The following is a 14245-nucleotide window of genomic DNA, read 5'->3' as shown; positions in this document are numbered from 1 at the left end:
TGTGGTGCTTTACCAATACCATCCATATTTCACAAGGGCCAGTGTTGTTAGATGAAGCCATCCACATTGCAACACGGCCTGTGCTACTGGCTGAGGCCATCCACATTATACAGGGAGCATGTGCTCCCTGTGCGGCTATCGTCACCACACCAGGGCCTGTATTGCTGGCTTAGGCTATCCACATTGCACCAGGGCTAGTGCTCCCTCTGAGGCCAACTTCACGACAGCAAGGCCTGTTCTGCTGTCTGAGGTCATCTACATTTCACCAGAGCCTGTGTTGCTGGCTGATGTGATCTACATTACACAAGGGCCTGTGCTACTCGTTGATGCCATCCACATTAAACCAGGGCCAGTGGTGTTGGCTGACGACATTCACATTACGCCAGGGCCTGTTGTGTTGGCCAATACCATCCACATTTCACCAGGGCCAGTGTTGTTGGATGAGGCCATTCACATTACACCAGGCCCTGTGGTGGTGGCCAATACCATCCACATTACACCAGGGACAGTGCTTCCCGTGAGGCCATCTTCACAACACCAGGGACTGTGCTGTTGACTGAAACCATCCACATTACATCAGGGCCATTGGTCCTTGCCGATGTCATCCACATTTCACCAGGGCCAGTGGTGTTGGCTAAGGCCATCCACATTACACCAAGGTCTGTGGTGGTGGCCAATACCATCCACATTACACCAGGGACAGTGCTTCCCGTGAGGCCATCTTCACAACACCAGGGACTGTGCTGTTGACTGAAACCATCCACATTACATCAGGGCCATTGGTCCTTGCCGATGTAATCCACATTTCACCAGGGCCAGTGGTGTTGGCTAAGGCCATCCACATTACACCAAGGTCTGTGGTGCTGGCCATTACCATCCACATTGCACCTGGGCCAGTGTTGGTAGATGAGTCCATCCACATTACAACAGGGCCTGTGCTACATGCTGAGGCCATCCACATTATGCATTTGAATTGGGAACTCGCACGAAACAAAGTATAGGTTTTCATTATGTGAATAACTTGAAAATCTTAGCTCAAACAGCTGCAAAACCTTTTTGCCCTGCATGGGGATATCGAATTCTATAAGATAAATCCATGAATATGTGTGTCTGAGTCGTCTATCAAAAGTTACAGCGATTTATATGAAGTTGTGCAAAAACGCTTTATTTCGCCAAGACAGTGCGTTTCTGACGATTACATGCATTTGAATGGGGAACTCGCACGAAACAAAGTATAGGTTTTCATTATGTGAATAACTTGAAAATCTTAGCTCAAACAGCTGCAAAACCTTTTTGCCCAGCACGGGGATATTGAATTCTATAAGATAAAGCCATGAATACGTATATCTGAATGTTCTATCAAAAGTTACAGCGATTTATATGAAGTTGTGCAAAAACGCTTTATTTCGCCAAGACAGTGCGTTTCTGACGATTACATGCATTTGAATGGGGAACTCGCACGAAACAAAGTATAGGTTTTCATTATGTGATGTCAGTGGTGTGTGACATTTTTAAATACGATGAAGGAATACAAGACAGTCAAAAGGAGTTTCATAGAGCTACGTGCACGGGTGAGTGATCGGGTGATACTCATAACCGAGGCATTGCAGTCAGATTTATTTATACCAAGAGACAGTTGCATAGCATTTCCTGTTTTTCAAGCTTACTTATCAGCATGTGTGTGTGTTCTGTGTGTGTGTGTGTGTACGTGACAGGATGTAATGGCATGTGATACAAAAATATATGAACATTTTAATACATTTGAAAGCTTTATAACGGAGGTATGTTTTAATAATACACATCTGCAGTTTAAACTTAAAAGTTACTCCTATCATTCCCTGCTGTTGTTCAAATATTTTGCATCTTATCAACTTCTAGTCACTTGCGGGTACATTTTCATTTAGCATAGTTAAATGTTCAACATTATAAATTATTTTTCCTTATTTATATGTCGTCCTCTTCTTCCTCAGAGTCTGTGTCACTTTCATTGTTTTCAAGGAGCATCATAGTCTCTGGTGGGGATGTGACTTGGGGAGTTATGGTTGTTGCGATAAGTCTGTTTATCAGTGCTCTGATACAAGGTATGCAACAGCATCCGCACAAGGTGAGTATGGCTGCGAATACTGCTATGGATACCAGGATTGATGACACCAAACTCCAATATTTCCCAAACATGTCCATCCAGTTGTCCCACGTGGAAGTGTCAACTCCAGAATGCTCCTTCATCTTTTTATTCAGGGTCTTCAGGCCCTCTAGGGCTCTGGTTAAACTTCCATCAGCTGCTGTGTTTTTTGGGATGAAGGTGCAGCATCGCTCTCCAAACATCGAGCAAACTCCATTCTTCTCGCTCAGTAGCATGTCCAGCGCAATTCTGTTCTGGAAAGACATCAGTGATGTAGCTCTCAGTTGCTCAGCTACTGCATGGAGGCCCGATTGTGTCAGGTTTCCTAGGCATTGCACATTGTAATGGACGTAGTTTATGCGGTCCACGTTCTTGTTGATTGTGCACCACCAACATATTGAATTGAAGATTCAAAACCGGCAGCCACTTGGTCCACCAGTTTGTATTCATCTGGTACTCCTCGGGGAATTCCTATGGCGTCGACATAAGTTGGATCTGGTCCAGGTTGTACTGGTGCCGATCTCTTCTTTCGGCCCTCCAGTTTCAGTTGTCCTGCTGTTATGGTGATGTCAGTGGCTGAGAGTTTGATGACTTGGACGGGCAGCAACAGTGACACCAGTCCACACATACCATTCCAGTTTCCGGGCAGGCGGTCGTACAGTTGTGGGTCCCCGCACCACCACCAGACATCGGCTCTGCTCTCTGGTTTGAATGAGGGGTCCACTTCTGTAATGGTTAGACAGCTTGATGCATTAAGGCTTCCCAGCCTCTCTCCTGGACCTGTCATATTTATGCAGGTGTGGTTTGTTGCTGTCACGTCTCGTGAGAAGATGGGTTTTCTCTTTTCTTGTTTGGTGATGGGGAAAATTCTGTCTCATTTTGTGCAGTTTGAGTTTCCAATGTTGGTATAGTTCATGACAGCTGTCAGGCAATCTTTTCCTATAGGTGCAGGTACCACTCTCAGTATTGGTCTTGGTCCTAGGCAGACCATGCAGTCATCACTAGCATCTTGAGCTGCTTGTTCTGCCAGCAACAGCCAGTTGTTTGTGTGTCCTGTGATACCTGTGGTTATTCGGAACCAGTCGTCTGATTTCAGTTTTGGTCCTACTATCATCACTGCTGTCATGGTTGTTGATAGTGGGCCTTTGGTCAAAGCAGGAGTTGTGTCTGTAGAGGAGGGGCTCGTTGCGGTGTTTACTTCCTTCGTTATGTTGTTACATATTGACAAGAAATGATGTGGGTCTTTTCCACTCTTGTATATGAACAGGGTTAGATGATAGCAACTTGAGTCTCCTGCCAGCGTTCCACTGGATGTTTTAGTTGTTGGAACCAGGTGGGTTCTTTTCTGTGAACTTGGTGGTTTCTCCAGCAGTGGGTTGCTTTCTGTGTTGAAGTTCAGGATCAAATGATCATTTGCTTGAGTCAAGGCCAGTTGTTTTGAAAGATTTTTTGCAGACCCTTGTAGTTTATCTTCTTTGTATGGTGTCCAATCGTTTCCAGTATAAGTGAAAACGGTGTCCCAGCCTGGGTTATTGCCGTCCGAACTGGATAGGTACCAGTTGTAGCCTTTCTAGTCACTGGCTTTGTATCCATCCATCCATCCATCTTCATCCGCTTTATCCGGGGCCGGGTCGCGGGGGCAGCAGCCTAAGCAAAGAGGCCCAGACCTCCCTCTCCCCAACCACCTCCTCCAGCTTATCCGGGGGAATACCAAGGCGTTCCCAGGCCAGCCGAGAGATATAATCTCTCCAGCGTGTCCTGGGTCTGCCCCGGGGCCTCCTCCCAGTGGGACATGCCTGGAACACCTCACCCAGGAGGCGCCCAGGGGACATCCTTGTCAGATGCCCGAACCACCTCAGCTGGCTCCTTTCGATGTGGAGCAGCAGCTGCTCTATTCTGAGCCCCTCCCGGATGGCCGAACTTCTCACCCTATCTCTAAGGGAGAGGCCAGCCACCCTTCGGAGGAAGCTCATTTCTGCCGCTTGTATCCGCGATCTCGTTCTTTTGGTCACTACCCACAGCTCGTGGCCATAGGTGAGGGTAGGGACGTAGATCGACCGGTAAATTGAGAGCTTCGCTTTTACACTCAGCTCCCTCTTCACCACGACGGACCGGTGCAGCGTCAGCATTACTGCAGCTGCAGCCCCAATCCGTCTGTCGAACTCCGGCTCCCTTCTCCCATCACTCGCGAACAACACCCCGAGATACTTGAACTCCTCCACTTGGGGCAGGAACTCATCCCCGACCCGGAGTGGGCACTCCACCCTTTTCCGGCTGAGAACCATGGCCTCAGATTTGGAGGTGCTGATCCTCATTCCCGCTGCTTCACACTCGGCTGCGAACCGTTCTGATTATTACATGCATTTGAATGGCGTTCTCGAACGACACAAAGTATAGGTTTTCATTATGTGAATAACTTGAAAATCTTAGCTCAAACAGGTGCGAAACCTTTTTGCCCAGCACGGGGATATCGAATTCTATAAGATAAAGCCATAAATATGTGTGTCTGAGTCATCTATCAAAAGTTACAGCGATTTATATGAAGTTGTGCAAAAACGCTTTATTTCGCCAAGACAGTGCGTTTCTGACGATTACATGCATTTGAATGGGGAACTCGCACGAAACAAAGTATAGGTTTTCATTATGTGAATAACTTGAAAATCTTAGCTCAAACAGCTGCAAAACCTTTTTGCCCAGCACGGGGATATTGAATTCTATAAGATAAAGCCATAAATATGTATTTTTGAGTCTTCTATCAAAAGTTAAACCGATTTTAATGAAGACCATGAAAAATGCTTTATTTCACCACGTTAGTGCGTTTCTCGCTATTACATGCATTTGAATGGAGTTCTCGACCGACACAAAGTATAGGTTTTCATTATGTGAATAACTTGAAAATCTTAGCTCAAACAGCTGCAAAACCTGTTTGCATAGCACGGGGATATTGAATTCTATAAGACAAAGCCATGAATACGTATATCTGAATCTTCTATCAAAAGTTACACCGATTTATATGAAGTTGTGCAAAAACGCTTTATTTCGCCAAGACAGTGCGTTTCTGACGATTACATGCATTTGAATGGGGAACTCGCCCGAAACAAAGGATAGGTTTTCATTATGTGAATAACTTGAAAATCTTAGCTCACACAGCTGCAAAACCTTTTTGCCCAGCACGGGGATATTGAATTCTATAAGATAAAGCCATGAATACGTATATCTGAATCTTCTATCAAAAGTTACACCGATTTATATGAAGTTGTGCAAAATCGCTTTATTTCGCCAAGACAGTTCGTTTCTGACGATTACATGCATTTGAATGTGGAACTTGCACGAAACAAAATGTATAGGTTTTCATTATGTGAATAACTTGAAACTCTTAGCTCAAAAAGCTGCAAAACCTTTTTGCCCAGCACGGGGATATTGAATTCTATAAAATAATGCCATAAATATGTATTTCTGAGTCTTCTATCGAAAGTTACAGCTGTCTTCATGAAGACCATGAAAAACGCTTTATTTTACCACGTTAGTGCGTTTCTCGCTATTACATGCATTTGAATGGAGTTCTCGAACGAAACAAAGTATAGGTTTTCATTATGTGAATAACTTGGAAATCTTAGCTCAAACAGCTGCAAAACCTGTTTGCTCAACACGGGGATCTTGAATTCTATAAGATAAAGCCATAAATATGTATTTCTGAGTCTTCTATCAAAAGTTACAGCTGTCTTTATGAAGACCATGAAAAACGCTTTATTTCACCACGTTAGTGCAGTTCTCGCTATTACATGCATTTGAATGGAGTTCTCGCCCGACACAAAGTAGTTTTCATTTTGTGAATAACTTGAAAATCTTAGCTCAAACAGCTGCAAAACCTGTTTGCCCAGCACGGGGATATTGAATTCTATAAGATAAAGCCATAAATATGTATTTCTGAGTTTTCTATCAAAAACTACAGCTGTCTTCATGAAGTTGTGCAAAAAGGCTTTATTTCGCCAAGACAGTGCGTTTCTGACGATTACATGCATTTGAATGGGGAACTCGCCTGAAACAAAGTATAGGTTTTCATTATGTGAATAACTTGAAAATCTTAGCTCAAACAGCTGCAAAACCTTTTTGCCCAGCACGGGGATATCGAATTCTATAAGATAAAGCCATAAATATGTGTGTCTGAGTCATCTATCAAAAGTTACAGCGATTTATATGAAGTTGTGCAAAAACGCTTTATTTCGCCAAGACAGTGCGTTTCTGACGATTACATGCATTTGAATGGGGAACTCGCACGAAACAAAGTATAGGTTTTCATTATGTGAATAACTTGAAAATCTTAGCTCAAACAGCTGCAAAACCTTTTTGCCCAGCACGGGGATATTGAATTCTATAAGATAAAGCCATGAATACATATATCTGAATCTTCTATCAAAAGTTACGCCGATTTATATGAAGTTGTGCAAAAACGCTTTATTTCGCCAAGACAGTGCGTTTCTGACGATTACATGCATTTGAATGGGGAACTCGCACGAAACAAAGTATAGGTTTTCATTATGTGAATAACTTGAAAATCTTAGCTCAAACAGCTGCAAAACCTTTTTGCCCATGTTGAAATCTCCCAATTCTTTGAATCTTTGGGCTGAAGGAGGGACAATACTCGGTGTATAAATGCTCAATCAACAATCATTTATTTCCATACAATTCAACAGTCAGAGCATTACAACGTCCGGACGGGAGAGATGCTACCAGAGGGTCAGGCACATGTCTCAAAATGGTGACGGGTTGCTCAGCTTTTTATAGTCTCTAGTGGCCCCCAGCTAGTCGTAAAAGCCAAAACATCACATTTTTTCTCTGTTACAGCGCCTAAGTTATGACCTCGGCAGTTGTTTCTCTGCTTTCTGTAAGGTGGGGGTGTGGAATGTGGTCTATCTATCTCCCCTGTCTTTAGACACAGAGTCTCCTGCTTACAACCTTCTCTTCATGATTCAACAATTAAGCATGTCAAGAAAACAGTGTAACACATTCCCAGCAGATCAAGGATACAGAGTGATGCACATTTATCTAATGAACTAATATGTGAATATGTTCTGTTAACTCAAAAGTATAATGAGAACTAAACTACATACAGCTCACACACTCTATATTAAAGGGTATAATGTGATCTACAGCAGTATTCTAATTCAACTACTTTGATTACATATATAAGGTAACATATAATAACAGAATAATCTAATAATTCCCCCTTTTGATCTCTGAAAGAGATCACTTACAACATGCACTCCAGGGTCGCAAGGTCCAAGTTTTCTTGATCCTGAGGCCCTCTGTCCCCCTTTAACGGGTGGACCATATGTGGGATGACCTCTGTGTTCACGCAGTTCAGATGCAAGCAAAGTTAGATTTACAACCATAACAGCAGTTACAGATGACTCTCCCATCACTCCCCAATTCTCCCACAGCTTTATTTTGGTGCTCCAGTTTTCCACTCCCATTTTAATGCCCCCTTATACCTTTCAAATGTACTTAGACTAGAACCTCTGTCTAAGGAGCTTTTAACCTTTATTTTTATTGCTGCAGCTACCAGTGTCTTCCAGTTGGGTGATTCTCAGCTTCTTTCTTCGACCTCCGGGGTTAGACCACCCTTTAATCATTGCACAGTTCTGGGGATTATTCTGCCCCGATTTCAAACAAAGATCTGTGTATTTTGGGGTCACCGGCGTGTCCCCCTTTTTGCCAAGAGCCTCTTGAACCTCGTTGGTCTGGTGTTCCTGGTTTTCGCCAACCCCTTCATGGTTATTGCTGTGTTTGTGGGATCCATCTTCTCCAGGAGCCCAAACGTCATGACACTTGACCCCAGTTGCTGTCTCGGCAGTCCCTACATCTGTCCCTGCTGTGAAGGGTCCTCACATCTCCGGGTCCCCGTCTGGTGTCTGTTCCTTTCTCTGCAAGAGACAGAAAACCAAAACACCTCTCTCCCTAGCCTTGATAATCTAATATTGTTATCCATTGTTCTTCTAATGATTCAAATTTGGTTTAAAATATTATGTTCAGGACTTATTCTAATCATAATTTATGTGTGTGTAAAAGAAATCAAAAATTAGTGAACCCTTTCTAAGTCTAACACATTACCATAGCTAATTTATTAAACACAAAAATAAACTCATAGAAATTTTCATATCACCATTGTTTGATGTTCAAACTCAACTTCCACTTCCCCCTTTTTTGACACACTCCCATGTGTCAATTCACCGGAGCTAGACACTTAAAAGAGAAGGTTGGTGACATCATATCTCAGAAAGTATCAGAAATTCTTCTCTCGAGTACCGTTGCTCCAGCCTTGTCATCCCTGAGGATCTTCTAAAGTCTGTCATCCTTCCATGCCCTGGTAACTGGTCCATCCAGAGCTGTAACATTTTGAAATGTACATACAACAAGCCAAACCACACCTTGGTCACACCAACCCTCTTCCGCCCCGAAGATGTCCAATGCCATCCTAGTATGGACTGTCAAAAGTGGCTTTAACGCTGACTATCCTGACAATCCATTTTATAACGTTTCCTGGTCAGATTTGCCAATCTCTGCACCAGGGTTTTAAACTTTTCGCCATTTTCATTAGTTGTTATTTTTATTTAGTTTCGACTCCAGATTTTAAATTTTTACCAGTTGTAATTAGTTTTTACCAATTCTTTGCTAGTTTAGTGTAGTTTTTATTTTCTGAAAATCCTTAGTTTCAATTTAGTTTTAGTTGTGTTTTGCAAAAATTAAGCGTAACAAAATTTTAAATGGTACATTTTAAATTGAATTTATCCAAACTAAACACAATATTTTCTTTATTTACTTTGCTCTTGTTCTTTTTCAGTACCACATCCTATCAAATGTCCCTGTCGATTATATTCTACATTTAATAACTTACTATTTCAAGTGAGAACCTAAATCACGTGGACCAATGTTTATTATTGCATATCTCTATTCTGAATGTGGCCAGTCATTCATAGGTATTGTTAAATTTTGGCGATTTTCCTCTATAAAATTTAATTGACTTTTTACAGTGGCCTGCTATGGTTAATAATAACATATTCCAGTCATGAGTGGTATCAAAAGTCTTCTCCACTGTAGCATTTGGCATTCCCAATAATATAACATGATACCTTACTCAAAACACAGCTAATATAGCACAGTTTTCTTAATGCAAACATCGGTAACTCAAAATCAGCAACCACAGTGTTAAGTCTGCAGTTCATACTTATGTGAAGCTAGAGTCTCCTCCTCCAGTCTCTCTTATCCTCCTGCTCCTGAAAAAACAAAACAAAACAAAGCGAAGCATCCACCCTTCTCTTGTCGGCTGGGTGAATTGTTTATTAATTGTTTATTGGCATTTACTAATCCTAAAGTTGGTGCAGTCATTGTCTCAGTATCAAGTCAGTCAAAACTTTTAGTCGTCAGTCCATCACAGTCCATTCACATGCATACCTCCATACACATTCATACCAGATGTTGCTGATAATGGAGTCTCCCGCGCAACCTATTCGAGCCTCCATCACCAGCAAGATGACGTCATCATTTTAAAGGAAAACAATTCCTTGTTGTTTTTTTGGGCCGGATTGACTCGGTGCAATCCTTTTAGATCAGTGTTCCCTATAAGTGAATTTCTCCCAAGCCAATTACAATCATGGAGAAGCACACTTTGCAACTGTTTACAGTAATAATATTTTATAGCGCTTTAAATTTCAATCTTTCAGGCCTTGTTCAAAGAGCTGATTGTTAAATCATGAACTCACAAAATATCAACATATCACCACCGGTGGATCACACCTCTCAGATGTTTTTTCTCCAGTGCACTGTAACAAAAACGAAAACAGACATAACCAACAAAATACTACTAAAATAACACAAACTAGGGCCCGTTGCAGACATGTCCAAGCATAAAACTATCCCTCTCTCGCTTACGAGAAAGAACACAAGCCAAAGCTCACTGATAAAATCAAGCTAGCGCTAAACAAAACCAAACAATCAACCAGAAATTCACAGGAACATTTTGCTTCCTGCCGGGACAATATTGTGTGGGAATGAGAACCTCAGGTGCCGTAACACCTTTTGTTCCTCCTTGAATTAAAACTCAATTACAGAAAATGCCGTACTCCGACCTAAAACTTACACTATTAATTCATCAATTTCACTCTGTGCCACTGTTCCTCATCAGGGCTGTGTGAAGCACAGCAAAGAATTCAGTCAAGGCCTTGAGCCATAAACAGACATCACGCACAGACATTGTTTTCATAACCAAACTTTTTTAGACCTTATTCCTAAAATCTACATAAATGCCCTCTGGGTGACATATAACACATTCTAAGTATTTAATGGTAATCAATGGCTCCTCATAAAAATTATGCATTGGGATGTTTGTGTGCAGCATTTTGCATATCAGCATAAGCAAAGCATTCTTCATTGCATCAGCGTGTATGTGTGTGTGCGTGTGGATCACTCTTCATTGCACAAGCGTGTGCATGTGTATGTGTGTGCATCACTTCTCAGTGAATCAGCATTCCCGTGTGTGTGTGTGTGTGTGTGTGTGTGTGTGTGTGTGTGTGTGTCATTTCTCACTCACTCAACGAGTGCACGTGTTCATGTGTGTATTTCACTTCATTCTGAATCTGTGTGTTTGGAGACGTGTGTGTGTGTGTGTGTGTGTGTGTGTGTGTGTGTGTGTGTGTGTGTGTGTGTGTGTGTGTGTGTTCATCACTTTCCTGTTCTGGTGTTCTGGGTAAACCACGGCCTGAAGCATGCCCTGGGGTCCTGCCCCCCTCCTTTTCAGTTTGTTTGCGACCATTGCTGCTGCTGCTGCTCAAAATTCAGTCCGTCCTGGTTCTGACCCCAATTGGGGCAGTCCTTTCTCCAGTGTCGATGTTCACCGCAGGTGAAACCTGCATCTTCTTCTGTGTTTTTGTCCATTCTGAGGTGCCTTCTGTCCTCAGTTACTCCTCTTGTCTCGGTCACGCCCTTTTTGCCGCCCGATCATCCGTGTTGGTCCATCACTGTCCTGCACAGTGTGAATGCAAAGTTATCAAGGTCAGCATTCTTTCGCTCGGCCTTACTTTTCATTCGGGCTTGGCGGGCGTCTCGTCACAGCTGAGCTCTGTCAGCTGACGCAGTCTGGGAATTTTCCCCCGTGTAGTGAAACGGGCCTTAGGTTTAGTGCTCTCTGTCTCGGCTGCATGAGATCACATTCCTGCAGGTCTGTTGACATTCTCAGGTCGTTGTTGTGGGTCCAGCTGTTGCAGCATTTGGTCAGTGTCACGTATGGGGGAGAGCAGGAGTCCAGTCAGCCTCGGCTTTCAGGGCCGGCAAAGCAGCCTGTAATTAAATATGTATAGAAAAAACAAAAACAAAACAAAACAAAAACAAACAAAAAACAAAAACAAACGAACAGGAAAATGATGTTGTGTTGGCTGTGTTATTCAGAGGGGAGACAATGGGGCCAGGCCCTGTGTCAGCCTTCTCTCCCCCTTTTTTTGTTTTTTGTCTCCCGATATAATCAACTCCTAACCCACCAAGTTGACAGGACAACACCGGTATATGTTAAAATTCTTAAGATCATGTTTAAAAGCCCAAAAAAGGAACTTTCTTTCATTCAGTAATCACTTTTATTAATCAATCAACAGAAAACATGTCACAATTTGAATCTTTTAACCACTAAATTTGTTGTGTCTTGCCTGGTTGGTTAGACCAGTGTTCCTTTTTTTTTTTTTTTAGTTAAATTGTTGTCCTGCAACCCAGAGGGTTTCTTTGTCAGTAATGTATAGACTTCATCATTTAAGTATGTTAATTTTTCTTTAACCTTGCTGGAAAATCTTCACGTGTTCATGAGTGTAAGCTGTTTCTTCATTGCGTGTATGTGCATTTGTATAAAAGCAGGTTAATTTTATCTTTTCTCAAACTAGGCGTTACCTTAAAAGGAGCCTTTCTCTCAGATTTCTCTGCTTGTGTGTTTTTGTTTCACCTTTTTGTTGTGATGCTCCGGACGCCTTCCCAACCTCCACAAGTCCGTTGGCCCCAATTTTATGTGTTAAAACTTCTCTTAATTTCTCCTCTAATTCTCTCCTCGCTGCTGTCTTTTTCACAGCTGCTGATTCGTGCTGGGTGTGGTTCCCATTACCTATAATTTTGCTTCGACCGCTGTGCTTGTGGGGGCAGTTGGTCCAGGTCCGCAGCTTCCTGTATTAACACACTAAGAGATTTATTTAATTTCATTTTCATCACATGTTAAACAGATAAGCAGGCAACCCGCCTACCTTGACAGCGTAAACTGTACGCCAGTCTCCCAACACATTCCTCTCTGTACTCCTCCATAATTCTCCACTGCACACCTCTTACTATCTCTCCTTTTTATTTTTATTACACCACAGAGTAATACACCCAATTATGCCCGTCTATCTCTATGTGGCTCCAAATTCCCTCTTTATTTTAATTTCACACTCGTCAGGGGACAGGCACACAACAATTTCAACCACTGAAACGAGGAATTCAACCTTTTTATATTTCTTTACTAATCTAGACTCAACCTTTGTTCGCAAAATGTGTCTTGTTCTAGTCCGGAATAAATGTGAACCCGTGATTACACGGCCGTTCCAGTGTTATTTCCGTAGCTATGCGGGGGCCCTCACCTCCCCAAGTCACCACCTCGGCACCCGGACGCCGCCGGTCCTGCCCGCGCGTCCACGAACAGGAGGGTCGCTACTCCATAGGCAAAATGTTCCACAGGTACACTAGGCATCAACCTTTGATCCTAAAATGTGTCTTTGCTCTAATGTCCTCCTAATCAAACACATCAACCGTCACTGTCACTGTGTTCAGACTTCACACACACAAAAAGCACACTCAGCGCGCGCCTCACCCACAGCCAGAGCGCGCCTTACACACACAGCGCGTTTCACCATCAGTGAGACACACAGAGAGCGCTCCTCATCAGCAGAAATTTGCACAGAAACCTCTGAGCTCAACTATTAGATCTTCTGAAGCACACTGCACCATAGACCAAAATACCCCTTTCTCTGCGCTTATGACCGCCACAACGGGGCAAAGTCGCATCATAAAAGTGATGCTTGCATCCCCGAAGTTATACCCGACATCATAAACCAGGTTTTGCTCTATGTACTTCTTGGCAAGTAAAATTTTACTTTGTTTTATGACCGCAGCCCTTAAAAAAAAAACTCGACTGACGCCACAAACCACCGTCAAGCCTCTGTTCAATGTACTAAAATTAGCACCAACCACTACTGCACTTCACAGCCGCACCACCGGAACACGGCCATATCATAAACCAAACCTACGGACGTGTTTCGCTCTCGCGTTGCCAGCGTTCAACCGCACCGTGAAGCCAGCATCTGCTTTTCCTTAAATCAACTTCTATTTCATGGCCGGCAAGAGCCAGGACGTAACAGACACCATAAACAAACTTCAAACCTCGACTTCAATGTACTGAATTAATGGCCGCGTCTTCAGAAGAAATTCTAATGTATTATTGCTACAGAAGCCAGTATTAGACAAAATTAAATGTGGAAGGTAAAGTGGCTGCAACTAGCTCAACGTAGTATCTTATTAGTTTCTCGGTAGAAGCAGTTTACTGCAACTAGCTCAACGTAGTGTCTTATTAGTTTCTCGGTAGAAGCAGTTTATTTAACACACTGGGATTCAGCCTCAACTTATGTTGTTAGTATCTTGTGCCAAAAACCAGACACCGACAAATTTACTGTGAAAATACATGTGACTCAGTGAACAGATTAATTTGGAAAGCCCAATATGCACATTTGGTATTTATAATACAACAGGCTGTGCTTACCTTTTTATTTTTGGACCGGTCCTCTGTTCACCTCGCCTCACGATCTCACCAAAGGTCAAATCTGCACCTCCTCAGCACACCAAAGATCCGGGTCACACGGCACCAAGTTGTTGAAATCTCCCAATTCTTTGAATCTTTGGGCTGAAGGAGGGACAATACTCGGTGTATAAATGCTCAATCAACAATCATTTATTTCCATACAATTCAACAGTCAGAGCATTACAACGTCCAGACGGGAGAGATGCTACCAGAGGGTCAGGCACATGTCTCAAAATGGTGATGGGTTGCTCAGCTTTTTATAGTCT

General features: G+C 42.8%; 1 pseudogene; it reads right to left on the bottom strand.

The window, feature by feature from the left end:
• Nucleotides 1-1993: 1993 nt before the first annotated feature.
• On the bottom strand, nucleotides 1994-8389 carry LOC146630038 (uncharacterized; annotated as a pseudogene).
• Nucleotides 8390-14245: the final 5856 nt, after the last annotated feature.

The sequence above is a fragment of the Diplotaxodon limnothrissa genome, linkage group LG6 (assembly GCF_057381915.1).
Source record: "Diplotaxodon limnothrissa isolate DT_005_m linkage group LG6, D_limnothrissa_male_GT1.1, whole genome shotgun sequence".
Lineage (NCBI taxonomy): Eukaryota > Metazoa > Chordata > Actinopteri > Cichliformes > Cichlidae > Diplotaxodon > Diplotaxodon limnothrissa.
Note: the sequence above shows the minus strand (reverse complement) of the source record. Positions and strands in the feature narration are given on the sequence as shown.